This window comes from Peromyscus leucopus, chromosome X (genome assembly GCF_004664715.2).
Source record: "Peromyscus leucopus breed LL Stock chromosome X, UCI_PerLeu_2.1, whole genome shotgun sequence".
Taxonomy (NCBI): Eukaryota; Metazoa; Chordata; class Mammalia; order Rodentia; family Cricetidae; genus Peromyscus; species Peromyscus leucopus.
Window position 1 is genome coordinate 87,181,960 of NC_051083.1, and position 17,205 is coordinate 87,199,164.

At 38.8% G+C, this 17,205-nt stretch overlaps 1 protein-coding gene and 1 pseudogene across 2 annotated transcripts in view; one reads left to right on the plus strand and one right to left on the minus strand.

Annotated features, from left to right (window-relative positions):
- Sytl4 (synaptotagmin like 4) overlaps window positions 1-141 on the minus strand; it is a 52,088-nt gene extending 51,947 nt beyond the window's left edge. For both annotated transcript variants that reach the window (XM_028875009.2, XM_028875010.2), the window contains exon 1: window positions 12-141. The gene's annotated coding sequence lies outside the window, so the exon portion shown is untranslated. The remainder of the gene's footprint in view (window positions 1-11) is intronic.
- The window catches only part of LOC114696983, a 49,381-nt pseudogene that overhangs the window by 638 nt on the left and 31,538 nt on the right, over window positions 1-17,205 (plus strand).

Genomic DNA, 17,205 nt, shown 5'->3' on the forward strand with positions numbered 1-17,205 from the left:
CTGCCACCTACCTGTCACCTGCAACAGGTGCTACTAGGTGACCAAAGCTCTGGGTGCCGAAGGGTAGGGAGGGTCTCTAGTTCCGAGGAGACCAAGACCGCAACCCTGGCGGCCGGCCCTACTCACCCTCCCAGGAGGCGGAAAAGCTGCAACTTTCCCTGGAGCGGGGAGGAGCTGGGCTCTTAAAGGGGCCGCACGGAGCGCAGGGATGTTTTAGCTGAGGGCCAACTAGCAAAGAGAGTTCTGGGAACCCAAGCCTTAAGGCACTGGAGGAATTTCCTCCTGAGTTAGCAGATTTTGAGGACCTACTGGATGCACCTCCTCCGCTATTTACGTCTATCCTTGTCCACACTCTTAGATGAGGGGGGAGGGGGGAGTTCACTCACCTTTTTGTTCAGCGAGCCAGAAGTTGTCCAACTGTGAAATGCTTCTAAGAAAACAAGGGTCTCTCTGGGGGAGGGAAAGATAGCTTCTTCAGTGGTGTAGGCATTGGTAAGGAGCCCCTGCTCCTGTAAATAATTACCCAGGACATTGTAAGCAATCCTGATGAAACGGATTGGGTCTTCAAAAATAAATAACTTAAATAAATTTGAAAAAGAATAAAAAGGGGACTAGCTAGGTAAAGAAAGGAGATCAGAAGGAGTAGGGGGAACAGGAGAGGGTAATGGTCAGGAGATAAAAAGTGAAAAGGGAGCCTGAATATTATTTGGGGGAAATATTAATATATGTGCCATTCAGATTGACTTCTGTTTTTTGTTTTTTTGGTTTTTTTTTTTTTTTGAGGCAAATAAAAGTATCCTTTAGGCAAAGGTTATAGATTAAACTCACACATTCACACTCAAAGGCACAATTGGTTAAAATATTCAACTCATTAGAAACTAGAGAACAAATTAGAACAATAATGAGATTCTTTTGAAAACAGTTTTGTGGGGGGAGGTTGTAAGTAGCATTTGATGAGGACTGATTAATCACCAAATAAGCACTTTTGTAACTACTAGCAGGAATGTACGCTGCTTTGAAAGACCCTCTTTGAAAGCATTGTGCACTGTTTATCAATACACACTAAAATGTTCATATTTACCCACATCGCCACCTTCCTCTCTGTCCCTCTTTGCTTCACATCAGCCCTGAAAGGTGGGCAGATCTCTCTCATCTATCACCACCAATCAAACATGTTCAAATTTCTACCATCTTAAAAGAAAATCTCTGTCTTACCCATATGCAAGATCTCTCTATACCTCCTTTAAGGGTCAATTTATTGAAAATGTACTTTACAGGTGAGACGTGTCTACAATTTCTCACTCTCTCCTTTCTCATTCATTGCTCAACTCTTAGCAATCTAGCTTCCTTCTGCCACTGGAACTGAGCTAAACAAGATATCCAAGCAATGATCTCTGTGTCAATAAATTCCTTGATAAATAAACAAATAAAGCATTACTGGTTCTTATCTTGCCTAACCTCTTCCCTACATTTAGCCCCATCGGCCATTTCCTTCTCCCTGAGATGATTTCTGTGGTATCTGTGACATGACACTGTTTTGCTTTTACACCTAGCAGTTTGCTTTTTCCTCCATCTCGTCAGAGGGTTCATGTTCTGCTGTCTGACCTCTGAAAGTCAGCCAGTCTCAGAGTGAAGATTAATATGCTCTCTCTCCATCTCTAAATGGTATCTTTCATCTATATGGCCACGAATGTAATCTATAATTCTTCCCAGATGGCTACATTGAGCTCTGCTTCCTTAGCATCTCCAATCAGATATCCTGCAAGCACCTCAAATTCAACACAACCAAAGCTGAACCTATAAGCTTTTCTCTTAAATTTGTTCTTTCTTCCAGGGGTTTCTTAGTAAAAGACAACATGCCACTGAGGTAAGCCCTGAGTAATAATTGCATGATGGGTGAATTAATGAATCCTAAGGAAACAGAAATGGATGTAAAGTTTTTGTTTAACTATGTTAATTCCAGTATAACCTAGAATAGGAAAAAAAAGATATAGACAGTTTAGTGGGTAAGTGAAATATTATATAGTCCTACGAATGGAATATTGTTATAGTCAATTAAACTGATATGTGCACAGTTTATAATGACAAAGAAATGCTTGTACTATGTATAATATAGTATATATGTTATTATTTGAATAATATTTTATCTTTATAATATATAACATTATTTGAAAGTAGGATACAACATTTAATGGAAAATATGATTTAACAATGAAAATAGAATACACTTGGAAATATACAAAATAGTAACAATGGATATTTGTAAGTAACAAAATTGATAGACTTTTGTTTTCTTCTCATTTTTCTTTATTTTTCAACTTTTTTATGAGTATACATGGCTTTGATAATACCAAAAATCTTATATCTTATTATTTTTAATGTCTTAAAATTCATGTGTGTAGGTGTTTCACCTGCATGTATATGTGTGCCCCACAAGCATACATGTCTGTGGAGGCCAGAAGAAAGCATCATACTCACTGGAACTGGAGTTACAGATGGGTGTGAGCTATCATGTAGGTTCTGGGAATTGAACCCAGGTCCTCCAGAGGAGCAACCAGTGTTCTTCACTGCTGAGCCATCTCTCTAGCCCCAGAACCAAAACTCTTTTGAAAAGAATTTTAAATAGGGAAAAATAAATCCAATTTTGGTACACAAAACAATAAAAAAAAAACCCAGTGCTCTGAAACATGGAAAACCATTTTTTTTTTAGATACTTTAGCTTTTTAATGCCTCCCTCTACCCTAAAGTGTGAAGAAACCCCTTCAACAAATGAAATCTTCTTGTTCTGTGAAGCTTTGGCAATTTAGATCCAGGTTGGAGTGGGAAATTTTGTGGTTTTTGTATTACACACAATCAAACACACACACACACACACACACACACACACACACACACAGATTTGGCTTGTGGAAACACCTTTTTGCGGGCAGTCCTTAGTAATTAAAATATCTTCAACCAGAATTGATCTACGAAAACATTTATTCCAACTCCTTTATTTATCAACAACACTTAAAGTTTTTACTCCTTCCTTTTTTTTCTTTTATGGTTTTTCAAGACAAGGTTTCTCTGTATAGTCCTGACCATCCTGGAACTCAATCTGTAGATCAGGCTGGCCTTGTACTCAGATCTGCCTGCCTCTGCCTCCCAAGTGCTGGGATTAAAGGCCTGTGCCACCATACCCAGCAAGCTTTTACATATTGATGTGCAATGTCTCACTCACTACCTCATTAAAAGGATACAAAGATCTGATTCTTCCTCTCTAAGACAGTCTTACCAACCCAGTAGCAAATGCACAGAGTCAAACATACACAGTAAACCAAAACAAAGCTAGACAGTGACCTTCTTACACATAGTTTGTGTTTTGAAAATTGCTGTCAATTTTGATTGGACCCTACTTTACTACTATAATATTTCTGTGTTCAAACTCTACTAAATATTTTGAAGAGTCTAACAGTGCAAGCAAATTCAAACAATGTCCTATGAAAACATGTAGTCAGGCATGGGCAGAGCTCTGAAAAGGCGGGGTTAGTAGGACACAGGCACTATGAAGTGGGAAGTGGGGAAAACAGAGGGAGGGCTTTAACTTGTGAGGGTGAAGGGAGGGCAGTAGGGATGGAGAAGGGTGGAGAGAAATACAGAACACTAAAGATGATTGAAAAACCCAAAGGAAAATCTACTGTTTTATGTTTACTTAGTATAAGTGCACACATACAAATATAAATAGTTTAAATGAAATTATGACACTTGGGGTGATAACAGCCCCCACAAGAGCCATACACTAGCTAATAAAAACCCTGGTACCAGGCTTGGGAAACCTCCCTTCAAGTTGTTGGTCAGAGTCCAAGAGACTCCCCAAACAACATAAGCTATTGCTGTTGCCCTTGATGGTCTCACAGAACTTGAAGGTAAGACCTGATTGCTGAAGATACCTCACACTTCAGACACAGGACTAGGAGGAACTGAGCTGGAACTGACCTGGAGACTTCTCTCCCTAAGGACTAGCTCTCATAGTATTTGAACTTGGTATTCAAGCTGCCAGGGGAGAGCAGCAATCTGTAGTCTTTCCCAACGATAAAGCTTAGGAACCACAACAATGACCGCCCTGTCAAAATATCCCCAATGGTGCAGTAGTGGCACTTATATCTTAGGGGTAACCAACAACCATCTATCTAATTGAACTTAAGTCCTGCTCAAGAAAAGGTTCTCATGCCTGGTGTTGTAAATCTAGCCAACTACCCATAGCTGATGACATCATAGACCCTAGAAGAGAACTTACTAATGTCACTTTCTTAAACCAGGATAATCCTAACTGCATTCTAAATGCCTATTCATATAGCTGCAGAGAAATAAGCTCCCATCACTTACCAAAGAAACTTCTTTCTTGTAGCAGGAGGAAACCATCACAGAAACCCACAACTAATCAGAATGCAGAGAACAACTGTCTCTGGGGTGCCTATATCCAATTGAAGTACAACCTCTACTACACCTAAGGCTCAGGAACATCATCATAGAGCATATTGAAAGATTGTAAAATCCAGAATACCAGGGCATCTTCTGTGAAACAATGTCTTCTATATGTGACAGGGGCAGCACCACAATGTGATCACTTAAACAAGATCTGCACAATGACAGTACCAGTTGACATTCCATCATGGATTGGATAAATCTCACAAGGTTCCACCCCTAAATGAAGAGCTATAGGAAATTAATGGCTAATGAGAGGGATACTCAGTCTTCTCCAGGAACAATTCCACTGATAGGTTATCCTAAGTGGCCACCCTTAAACACAGAAGCAATACTAAATGGACTCAGCAATTTATGCACACACATGTGTGTGTGTGCTTAGATATTTGTGGTTATATGAAATATTCAATGAAATAAAATAAAATAAAAATATTTAACCAGGAATTTATATTTATCCTGTTTCTGATTTAATCTCCTATCCAATAGAGAATGTTTGGATTGTTTGCATTCAATAAGTTGATCAATTTTTCATGTTTAGGGGTTTCTGGCTACTGAAATTTTGAAAAGATGGAGATTTTCCTCAGCTATAAGCAACAAGACACTTCAGTACTTAGCAATTACTCTTTAAAGTTTGAAATGTTTCAAAAATACATAAACAGTCGAGGCTAGTGGCACAAGCAGTCCACTGTCCTTGAGAGGCTGGGGTGGAAAGATCAGGCATCTAAAGCAAACCTGGGCTAGCTACCTAGGGAAATGGCTCATCTCAAAGACAAGTTCTAAAAACTATAGCATTACCAATACAATTCAAACACTGTATGTTCTCCTCCACCTAGATTTTCACTGTCTCAGAATTGGGTCTTACCATTTCTATGTATGTCTACATTTACTATATACATGTCTATCTCTAAACAATATCTAATATTTTACATAATCAGTATTACTCTTTATATAGCAGTATACACCATCTGCAAATTTTTTCCTCAATCAACATGCTTATGTGATTTTATCCCTTTTGGCAGATGTAGTTCATTCATTTTTGTTGCTATATCACATTCCCAAACATGAAGCTATTACAATTTATTTATCTATTCTCCTACCGATCAAAAGCTATTTAATTGTCAAGGTTATAATCCTGGTTGCCAGCACTCTTCCTTTGTAAAAGCTAAACAAAAACCAGGTTTCTTGACAAAGTAAATTTAGTGCACTAGTGGTCTACAGTGACTTCATGAGTATAAGGTAGAAAATGTAGATTAACTCTTTCACTCAGTCAAGATCAGGGTTTCTCAATGTTCGCAATACAGCTATTGGGACAGAAGAGTGCCCTGTTGGGAGGTGGAGTAGGCCCTTCTGTAGCATGTTGAACAACACCTTTGACATTTATCTACTAAATAATAGCAGCATTTCCCAAAATTGGCTCCAGACATTACCAAATGATCCCAGTCAAGAATGTCGTGATATACTAAGTACTATCTATGTCTAAAGCATTTCAGTAAGTGCTGTGGGAAGGCAAAAGAAAAAAAAATCAATGTTGAAAAGAAGCTCACTCATTCAGAGATACATGGTGAGAATCTATTATGATCAACATATACTGTGGTAGGCATGGGATTTGAGCGACTCTTTCCTCCCGTGACTCAGTTTATTAAGTAAGGTATGGAAAGACAGGTGAGTTACAAATAAAAATACAATATTAAAATGTAAATCTGGGGAGATGGGTATAGGAATACTTAAAAAGGCCATTCACACCAGCCTGGGTGGGAATGGTTAGTGAAGAATCTGTAGTGGTTTGAATGAAAATGGCCCCCATAGACTCACACTTTTGAATGCTTGGTTCCCAGTGAATACAATTGTTTGAGAAGGATTAGTAGGTGTGGTTGTGTTGAAGGAGGTGTATCACTGGAGGTAGGCTTTACGGTTTCAAAACATGCACGCCATTCTCAATGTGTCTCTCTGCCACCCTACTTGTGGATCAAGATATTAGCTCTGAGTTGTTCCTGCTGCCATGTCCTCATTACGCCATCAAGGCTTCTAACCCTCTGGAACCATAAGCTCAACTGAATGTTTTCCTTTATAAGTTGCCTTAGTCATTGTGTTTTATCACAGCAATAGAAAAGTAACTAATACAGTATCCCTGAAAAAAAGTTAGGATCTTTGAATTTTAAAGGTTAAGTAGGATTTAGATCAAGAACATTGAAAGATATTACAGGAGAAAATAGCATACAGCAATGTAAAAGGGCTATGAACACTAGATATTGTACAACAGAACTACAATGAAGGTAGTATAGTTACAGCAAAAAGTACCAGGAAAATTTATGAAGGAAGAAGATTTAGAAAATAAATGGTGTGTTGGCAATAGGACTGACACACATATGAATTCACAGAGACTGTGCCAGCACACATAAGACCTGCATAGGTTCAAACGAGACAAAACCCCATGGAGAAGGGCAAGTGGACACAAAATCCACCTAAACCAAGAAGCTATCTACAATTAAAACATACTGGGAAAGGGAAAATCAGCTTTCTCCAATGGAGTGTCACTTTGTATATCAACCACACCCCAGTGCAAGCCCCATGCCCAGGAGTAGTTGGCCAACACAAAATGCACTCCATGAGTTTTGTGTGTGTGTGTGCATTTTGTTTCATTTTGATATTTTTAGTCTCATTGGTTTTTTTGTTTGTTTCTGTGGTGTTTTTAAAGAGAGAGAGAAAACATGAAGTTGGGTGAGTAGGGAGGTGGGAATTATCTGAAATGAGTCAGGGGAGGGTAAAATATGATCAAAATACATTGCATGCAAAACATTAAGTAGAAAATAGGAGAAAGATGCTTTATTGGTTTGGAGTGCTGCTGAAACTAGATACCACAAACTGAGTGGTTTGGGCAACAGAAACTTGTCTAATAGTTCCAAAACTGGAAGTCTGAGACCAAGCTGTCTACACAGTTAACTCTTCCTGAGAAATGTGAGAAAAACAAGCTGTTTAATGTCTCCATCCTGGCAGCTAGTGATTTCTTGGCTTGTAGAAAGATTTCCTTTATCTCTACCTTCAACCTCATGTGGTGTTTTCCCTATGTGTATCTGTGCCCTAATCAATTTTACCTTAAAATATATTCTGAGAATTTTATAGTGTAGCTACATCACTCCCTCCCTCCCTCCCCGTCCAACTCTTCCTATGCCAATTAATGATTGTGTGTGTACATGTGTGTGTGTGTGTGTGTGTGTGTGTGTGTGTGTGTGTGATATAAAGAGAAAGAGAGACACTTATATATACATGTGTCCAGGGCTGATAACTTGGGATTGGACATCCTATGCAGGAGTTCATTGCTGTAGGAAACTGATCTTCTCCTTTCTCAGCAGGCATTGACTCCAATAGCTCTTCGTCTAAGGATGGGATAATGTGGAATTTTCCCTATATAAGTTGGCATGTCAACTGTTTTTGTCATTATGCCAATATCATCCAGGCAACCATATTGTTGCAAGTGCCCGTGTACATTTTCCCTGTCACGTATAGGGAACAATATCTAAAAGCAGATGCCCTGGGCCTCTGGCTCTTATAATCTTTCTGCCTCCCCTTCTGTGATTTTTTCCTAAGCCTTGGGTGTATGGGTTGCATTACAGATATATCATTTAGAGTTAGGCACTCCATTATCCCATATTCTCTGCATTTTGACCTGTTGTGTATCTCTCTAACAATCTCCATCTGTTGCAAAAAGAAGCTTATTTATGAGGATGAGAGCTACACTAATAAAGGCATCAATCATAATAGATTAGGGTCCATCCTAATGAATTTACCTTACCTAATTACATCTGCAATGATCCAATTTAGAACACATTCTAAGGTGCTGGGAGTTAGGACTTCAACATTAATTTTAAGATACAAAATTCAACTCACAACATAAGGGTAGAAGTTAGAACTCCAGAGGCTTTTAAAGATTTGGGGGTTTCGGTGGCACCACTGGTTTAACTGGTCTTCATTTCTTTTTCTAGCTCAATGCTCTTTTTACAGATAAACACACTCTGTTTACCTATTCATAAGATAGTAGCATTTGAATAGTTTCCAAATTTGACCATTATGAATAATGTTCACGTAAACAATCATATATGAAGTTTTAATGAATATTTGCTTTCAAAGCATATATATGTATATATATGTATATGTATACATACATACATACACACACACACACACACACACACACATACACACACACACACACATATTATTGAAACTCAGTTCAGTCTTTTGAGGAATCCTGATTGCTTTCCAAACCGGCTTCCCCATTTTATTTTCACAAGGGCAAAGTGTGAGGACTCTAATTTATACAGATTTTTGGTAGCACCCACTCATATCAGTCTTTTTATTACAGATATTCCAGTGAGAAGTGGTGCCTTTTTGTGGTTTTTATTTACATTTTCCTAAAAACTAATAATGTTGAATATCTTTTCATGTGCTTATTAGCCATTAGTAGTTTCTTCTTTGAAAAAAAAAAAGTCTATTCAGATCATTTTCCACTTTTAATTCAATTGTCTTCTTGCTATTGAGTTATAAGAGTTTTTGTATGGTTTAATTATAGTTTTTAAAGTAGGTAAGTAGAAAGGAGAAAGACGCTCTTAGGAAGGAGAGTGTCATGAAGACATAAAGAACAGGTTTTGTTGTTTGATTCAAGAGGAGTGTCCAGGTCAGAGAAACCTGTACTGAATTTTATTTAGTATGAGTACTTTGTGGTTCTGGCCAAGACTAGGTAAGTGGTGGATTGATTTGTTCTCGGGCAGTTTGTAATTTAGGATGAAAACTTTTAAGATATGTTTTCAAAGACTTCTTCTGAGTGGTCATTCATTTTAATAAAAGCATCTTTCAAGAAAAGCAGCATGTACCCAGATATGAAAGGAAAACACAGAGGTTCTCTGTTATCAAATGTAATAATTTCTTTTTACTTTAATTTTCCTTAGACTCTCAACCAATGTTTGACATTGTTCCCCAATTATTCCTCACTAAGGCCTCCTCTTCTTTGGCTTTTGAAACAATGCCATGGCCTCCAGGTTCATCCATCTCTTCTGCTTGTGCTTCTTAATATTCTCAGATCCTGCTCTTTCTGCTTCTACCTTAATATTAAAAGCCTAAATGTCACGTTAGTTTATTCATAAGAAGTCTGCAGACACTCACATTTACTGGTGCCTGTTGTAACACGGGAAACCTCACCCGGCCCGGACACGAACAGGATTGACAGATTGATAGCTTTTTCTCGATTCCGTTTTGGGGAGCTAGAAACTTAGCAATAAACAGCAGCAAAGAGCTTGCCCACATGGGTCATACATTATTAGTTTAAGAAAAAGGAGCAACACTAACAGTAAGCACACATAGTATTTACTACTAGTATAAACACTGTTCTAAGGTATTAATCTAAGATACACATGCATTACACCTAATACTCAAAAATCCCACGATGCAGCTACATATATCCTTACAGATAAGGGAACTGATGCATAGAGGATCAAATGGTTAAGTTAGGGTATGAAGTGAGATATGGCTTCCCACTCCATATTCTTTTTTTATTCATTTTACATACCAACAATACAGATTCCCCTCTTATCCCTCCTCCTGATCCCCTTTTATTCCCCCAACCCCTCATCTGCTCCTCCAACCAGGTAAGTTCTCCCATGGGGGGACAGCTAAGCCTGGTACATTCAGTTGAGACAGGGCCTATCTCCTCCCCCCTGCATCAAGGGTGAGCAAGGTGTCCAACCATAGGTAATGGGATCCAGAAAACCAGCTCATGCACCAGGGATAGATCCTGGTCACACTGCCAGGGGCCCCTCAAACAGATCAAGCTACACAACTGTCTCCCATATGCAGAGGGCCTAGTCCAGTCCCATGCAGGTTCCACAACTGTCGGTCCAAAGTTCGTGAGTTCCTTTGAGCTTGGTTCAGTTGTCTCTCCATATTCTTAACTAGTTATCTGTCTTACCATTCAGTAATAAGTAAATATGTCATATATTGATATATACACAGACATGCACAAATAACATATATTTATATATACACATATGGGTCTGCTGCTACAAATAATAGTAAAACAATATTCATTGGTAGTGCTTTTTAGTTTTTCTACAAGTTTTGACTAAGGCCTCAAGATTGAGGACATACATTCAAAGAATAACACTCCATTCTAAAAAAAAAAGATGCTGGGCAGATTCTCACAGAGGAAAAGAGAATTCTAGAGATTAACTGGAAAAACAAAGAGGATTTTTGAGGGGAGTAAGAAGCAGTTATAGTTCCCTGCTCAAGTGAAAAAGATTAAAAATAAAAACTCAATTAATCTTTCAAAGGAGGAAACTGGAATATTTATCCCAAGTTGAAATTAAGGAATGGGAGAGTGCTATGCTAAATCAACTTTAGGCCTACCTGTATTAGTACCAAATCAGGGAGAGTTTCTGGAAGAAGCTTAGATGTATCATCCAGTGTTTAGAAAAAAGTAAAATTGTGTACTTGACTTTTATATGAAGAATCCTGGAGCAGAATATTAGTTAAAGGAATTCACAATGGTGGGCCCAAATGGAGGGATGTAGAGTTATAATGTTCCAATGGGCAGAAGGGGGTAGAAAGTTTTTGGGGTTTTTTGTGCATATCTTGGAGATATAGCATAAAATGAGAATCCCAGGAGAAGACAGCTATGGTTAAGACCTGAAAGGGAAAACTGTCAATTCATACATTGTTCCTATAAGGGAACAAGGATGCTCACTCAGGTAGGTGATGAGGAATGGGGAAGGGCTTTCTGAACAAACTATGAAAGCATGATCCAAAAAGGCAGTAGTTTTCGAGTGCTTACACTGTGCATTGGTGGTTAACTATATCACCACCATTCAACTGAGTTTTTAACTCTTATGGCTTGGATATGAATGAAGTACCTCACACCCAGAAGGCTCGTGTATTGAACACTTGGTTTGAAATCGGTAGTGCTCTTAAAAGGTCATTGGATCAGGAGGACACTAACTTGATTATTAACTAATCCACAGAAGTGATTGTACCTGAATGGGCTATTCGGAGGTGACCTAGTTGTAGGAAATAAGTCACTGGGGTGTTCCTTTCAACAGTCTATCTTGTCCCAGGCTGCTTCCTGCTTTGTTCTCTTTGCCTCCTGTCCACCAGGAGGTGAGTCACGTGTTCAGTCACTATGATATTCTGCCTGACCACACATGGACTCAGTGAAAAAGGATCCAAGTGAGCATAGACTAAAGTATCCGACACCATGATCCAGAGGAAATCTTCCCTCCTTTCAGTTGCTTTTCCCAGTTGTTGACATGACAGTGAAAAGCTACCACTCACACTCACCATGCCCTACCCACAACCACAAGTTCTCAGAAACGTTAGGTCAAGCAGAGAAGGAATAGAAAGAAGCAAAGTAAATGAAAGAAAGGACAAAATCATTTTTCTTCTCTGGAGGATCTGTGGGATCACTCAGTAAGCTGCAGTGGAGGTTGGGAGCTGGAAGTTTGAATTGGATATGGGCTATAATTCTTAATTTTGAATGCTTGGATTTTTTAGTATCTACACATTGAACTGTTATAAATTGTGTGAGTAACCAAGAGATAGTGGGTTATATAAAATAATGTGGATGGTGATGTTTTGCAAGAAAGATAAATTCATAGAGGTTGATAGGGGAAATGTTTTACATATTCTGTAGATTCTATTAGTCAGTTTTCCTGTTGCTATAATGAAGTATCTGAGGCTGGGTACTTTTCAAAGAAAAAAAAAGAACTATTTAACCTCACAGGCTCAAGAGCATGTTGCCAACATTTGTTCAGCTTTTACATAGACCTCATGGCAGATAACATCACAATAGCAAGAGCATGAATGAGAGAGAGAGAGAGAGAGAGAGAGAGAGAGAGAGAGAGAGAGAGAGAACTAGAGTGATGAGGCTGGATATAGGACTCAGTAGTTAGAAGCACTTCCTCCTCCTCTTGCAGAGGGCCCTAATTTAGTTCTGAGCACCAATATGTTCACTCACAACTGTCTTCACTCACAACTCTCACAATTTCCAGGGGATCTGACACCCTCTTCTTGTCTCTACTAGCATACATATGGTACACAGACACGCATGCAGGCAAAGAACCCATATACATAAAATAAAAATTAATTTTTAAAAAGAAGAAGCCAGAGTGAGGGGAGAAGCCAGGTTTACTCTTTTTCAGAAAACCCTACCATGGAATCAAGGCAAAGTCCCAAGAGAATTGCCTTAATCCATTCTAAGGGTAATACTCCCCATGACTTTATTACCTTCTGCCCGGTCTCATCTCTTAAAGGTTCTACCACCTCTTAATATCATCACACTGAAAACATAGTTTCCAACACAGAAACTTTTGGAAGATACACTCAAACCATATCCAACCCTCAGCAGTAAATTAAGAAATTCCACTCAGAGTTAACATAAATGGAGAAGCCGTAAGAACAGCATTTATCAACCTGTGGGTCAGGACCTCTTGGGTCAACCAACCCTTGCACAAGGCTCACATATCGGATATCCTGCATATCAGATATTTAAATTATGATTCATAACAGTAACAAAATTACATTTATGAAGTATCAATGAAAATAAGTTTATGGTTGGGGATGACCATAATATGAGAAACTGTATTAAAAGATTGTAGCATTAGGAAGGTTGAGAGCCCTGCTATAAGAATTTTTTTCAACCTGATATCTTGTTATTATATATGTTCTGCTTTGGATGGCATCCTTTCCTACAGCTTCACTTTCCCCTGGTAACTCTCCATCTTGTATCGCTACACTAGATTGTTCCAGTCTTCAGATACATATTTAATGACTACCGAGCCTCACCTCAGTGATCACAACTAGCTACTTAAAATTCAGCTATTCCAAGCTTGAGCTTCATCTTTATTCCAACTTTATTTTTGTCCCCAGTGTTTTCCATCCCAGTGTCCAGCATTATTACCTACCCAGGAGCAAAAGCCAGAAACTGTTCTCACATCTAAGTCGTCTCTAGATCTTGTTGTTCTTACACCTAAATGGAGCCTAAACTCATTTGTAACATTACTAATTAACTCAGACTAGAATCATCTCTCATCTACACTACATCAGCCTTCAAAATGTTACTTTGCTTCCATAACTCTGAGAACTCAATCTGTTTGTTTTCATGGCTTGGAATAGCCCCTGCCTATCTTGCATGTCTTCAACTATTCCTTGTTCTTGACCATTTGGCTTCCAGCCAAACTAAATGATTCACATTTCCTCCCAAACACTAAATTCTTTCAGTGTTTTCTGCCATTATTAATTCTTCTCTAGACTAATTTCCTTCTCTGCCTTCAACTCAGATGTGACCTTCTATGGGCAGCCTTCCCTGAATTCCTTCTAGGGTGGGTGCCAATGCTCAGGTCTCCTGTTAGCCAATAATGCCCTTTATTTCAAACTATTTTTCTTGATGGCTTTTCTTATTGTAGTGGTGTTGCTGGGGGAAGAACCCAAGGCCTTGTGCATGCCAGGCAAGCATTGAGCTATATCTCCAGCACCTCAGCTTTCTATTTGAGTTTTCAATCACTACCAAAATTTTACTTTAGTCTACCTCTATTTTTTGTGTCAAAGAGCTCACTGGCAAGTTTGCCCGGGGAATAGCTGTCAAGCAGGGATAATACTGCCCCCATTCCCAGGGGGACATTTTGTGTTCTCTAGAGACATTTCTAGTTGTCACACTCATGGGAGAAGTGCTACTGATATCTCATAGACAGAGACCAGGGGTGCTCTATACAATCCACCCAGCAAAGAAGTTTCCAACCCAAAACATCCGCAGTACTAAAGCTAAGAAACCCTATCTAGTGGCAAGCAAAAACTCACAACTCCTATGTGCTTTGGAGCGTTGTTTTTTCTCATGTTGAATTGGATAGCTGCCTGAGAAATTCAGTCCTGTCTTCTGGAGTCTAAGATAATGAAGAAGAGGAAAAGGGAGTCATAAAGATAGCTTTTGTGGGCTAAGGTTTCATTTGGTCTTGTTGGATGAACAAAATACATTTGAATGTATGTAAAAACCCATGTTTGGGGAAACACTCACACAGACATGGACCATTTAAAAATAGCCCAAATGGTTTTAGCTAAATTTGTAGAAAACTTTAGAGCCACTATTCTTGGCTTAAGCTAGGAACACTAGAGCAAATTCTACACAAGTGGAGAAGGAAGCTGCATGTAGAGCTGAATATAGGGAATTTTACATGTTCACAGTAGCACTAGACAAGAAGCATTCTAAACTATGGCTCACAGGATTTCAGAACACATTAACGCTAAATGAAGAAATGGGAGCTTAAGTTCAATGTCTATTACACCAGGCTAGGATGACTCAGTTTTAAAGAACATCAAACTCAAGTGTTTCAAGGCAAGAAAAACGTCTTAATGCTTTCAGTGGTTTCTGAACTCAGACAAGGAAAAACAGGGGCTAGGCAGAGTACCTGCTTAACAGATGTGAAGACCTGGGTTTAATCCCCAGCATAGGAAACAAACAAACAAAAAGCAGGTTGGCATGCACTCTGAGTCCCATTAACCTTTTGTTTGGGTTTTCACAATTTAATAAGACTCATCCTTTTTTGATATATTTCCATTTGGGGACACTCCATGCCAATAAGACCATGCCTGGTTTGGGAATCAAAAGATATGAGCTCGTTGAATAAATCACGTGTACTTAAAAATAAGACTGTAACAATTATCTCATTATTCTTTTGTTTCTCATCTGCAAAATAATATGGTTTGATTATGATAACCATAGACTATAAGAGATGTGATTTATTCCACTTACATGACTTTCTAATATGTAACTTCAAGCTCACCTTTTAAGTCCAGACCTACTCCTTAACCCAAAAACTCCCTAGGAAACTGAGTGTGGTGGTACACACCAGCGATTCCAGAACTCAGGAAGTAGAGGCAAAAAGATCAGAAGTTTAAGGTCAGCTTCCATCCTCAGCTGCATGGTGAGTTCAAGGTCAGCCCGGACAACATGAGACTGTCTCAGGAGTAGGGGGAGTAAAAATACCAAGTTTCTGGTACTATCTCATCTTCTCTTTCTTTTCAAAACCTTTATCACCGTCTCTACCCGCGTAGAGTTCTCCTTAATCCTTCCCCTCTACATTCTGCATAGTGGGGCACTATCAGTACTTCAGAAGACAATCACAGGGGTCCTTTCTATGAAATTTGTTACAGACTACCGAACTGTTTCCCTAAAAGGGAGGGAATCATTGCATGGGCCAGAATCAGAGGCAAACGCGGACTAGACAACATTTCTACTGGTACTGACAGTGCACAAAGACTGCTCTCTTGTAACTTGTGGAGTATCATAGGAATGGTGTCCATTTGTAATAGAGTGTGAATGTCTTCCAGTGCTTCTGTTGGTTACCCTTCGGCCCAGTGAAAAGAGGTCTTTGTGCTGAAACTGTAGCATGTTTTGACTATTTCATACCACAACCTGCATTACAAGAGTTTCCTTTACTCTTTTATTCCAAGCTTTGTCTTCAAGGATCAAGGTCATATTCTCTATCTATCTCACTATTTTCTTTCTGTTTTGGATAAAGCAGCTCAAACCTCCTCTTTGAGCTCACAAAGAAAATTTCAACCCTCCTCCTCCAGTGTGTGTGTGCATGTGCGCACGCTTGTTTCAAGCACTCTAACACTGAACTATTATATCCTCAGCCCTAAAATCACATTAGTTTAATCCCACTTTCTTCATCTAACATTCCCCTTATGATTCATCCTGAACTCTTGACAATGCTGAAGCTGTTCTTACTGTATTGCCAAAGGTATATGAGAATGAAGCTTGACAAAAAATACATTTCAATTAGATGTGCAAGTGGCTGACTACTGGGAAGCTGCAGGCAATTTGTTGAATTGTGGCATGCATTTTTAGCAAACAAACAAGGGTATTTAGAGTCCACTATGCCTAGATATTTCCTATTTGGAGCTTAATAAATGTATACTTATCTCACCTTAGCATGTTCTTAAAACATGCAACATGATTTCCAAAACAGTGCCAGAGAGATGGCTCAGTGGATAAAAACACTTGCTACAAAGCTTGACAATCAGAATTCGATCCCCCAAAACCTCATTATGGAAGGGGAGAACCAAATCCTAAAAGTCATTCTCTGACCTCCACACATGCCATGTCATGCACATACACACACACACACACACACACACACACACACACATACACTCAATAAGTAAATAAATGTATGGGGATATATATATATATATATATGATTTATAAATCTTATATATATGTATAAGATTTCCAAAACAAAGGTATTTGACTAGTAGTGTTAAAGTGAAAATTGGTCTTTCTTTTTTCAAAATACACAGTTGGGACTCATCTGTGCTCTATGTCCTTTGATTTGTCCATAATAAAATTTTCACAATGATGTCCATTCTTTAGGTCTTTAAAATATCAGACTTACAAGCAAAATATTTTTACAGTGAAATTAGGGGCTAAAAAGACAATATAATAATACTTGAAAAGACAAAGAAGAAGGATGGCGTCACATTTCGTCCTTCTGTTGCTATTTCTAACTGTCCCGGAAGAAGGAAGTGGTAGGAAGTGGATGTTTCAGTTGCTCTGAAGCAGTGAGGCAGAAAGTCAGATAAGAGTATACCCTCTCCCCTCAAGAATTACTGCACTCCCACCAAATCTGCTAGCATAGAATGCTCTCCACACTGTGTATGTTTCTGTGTATACCAAATCCCTCTCTCCACAGTCTATTTTAC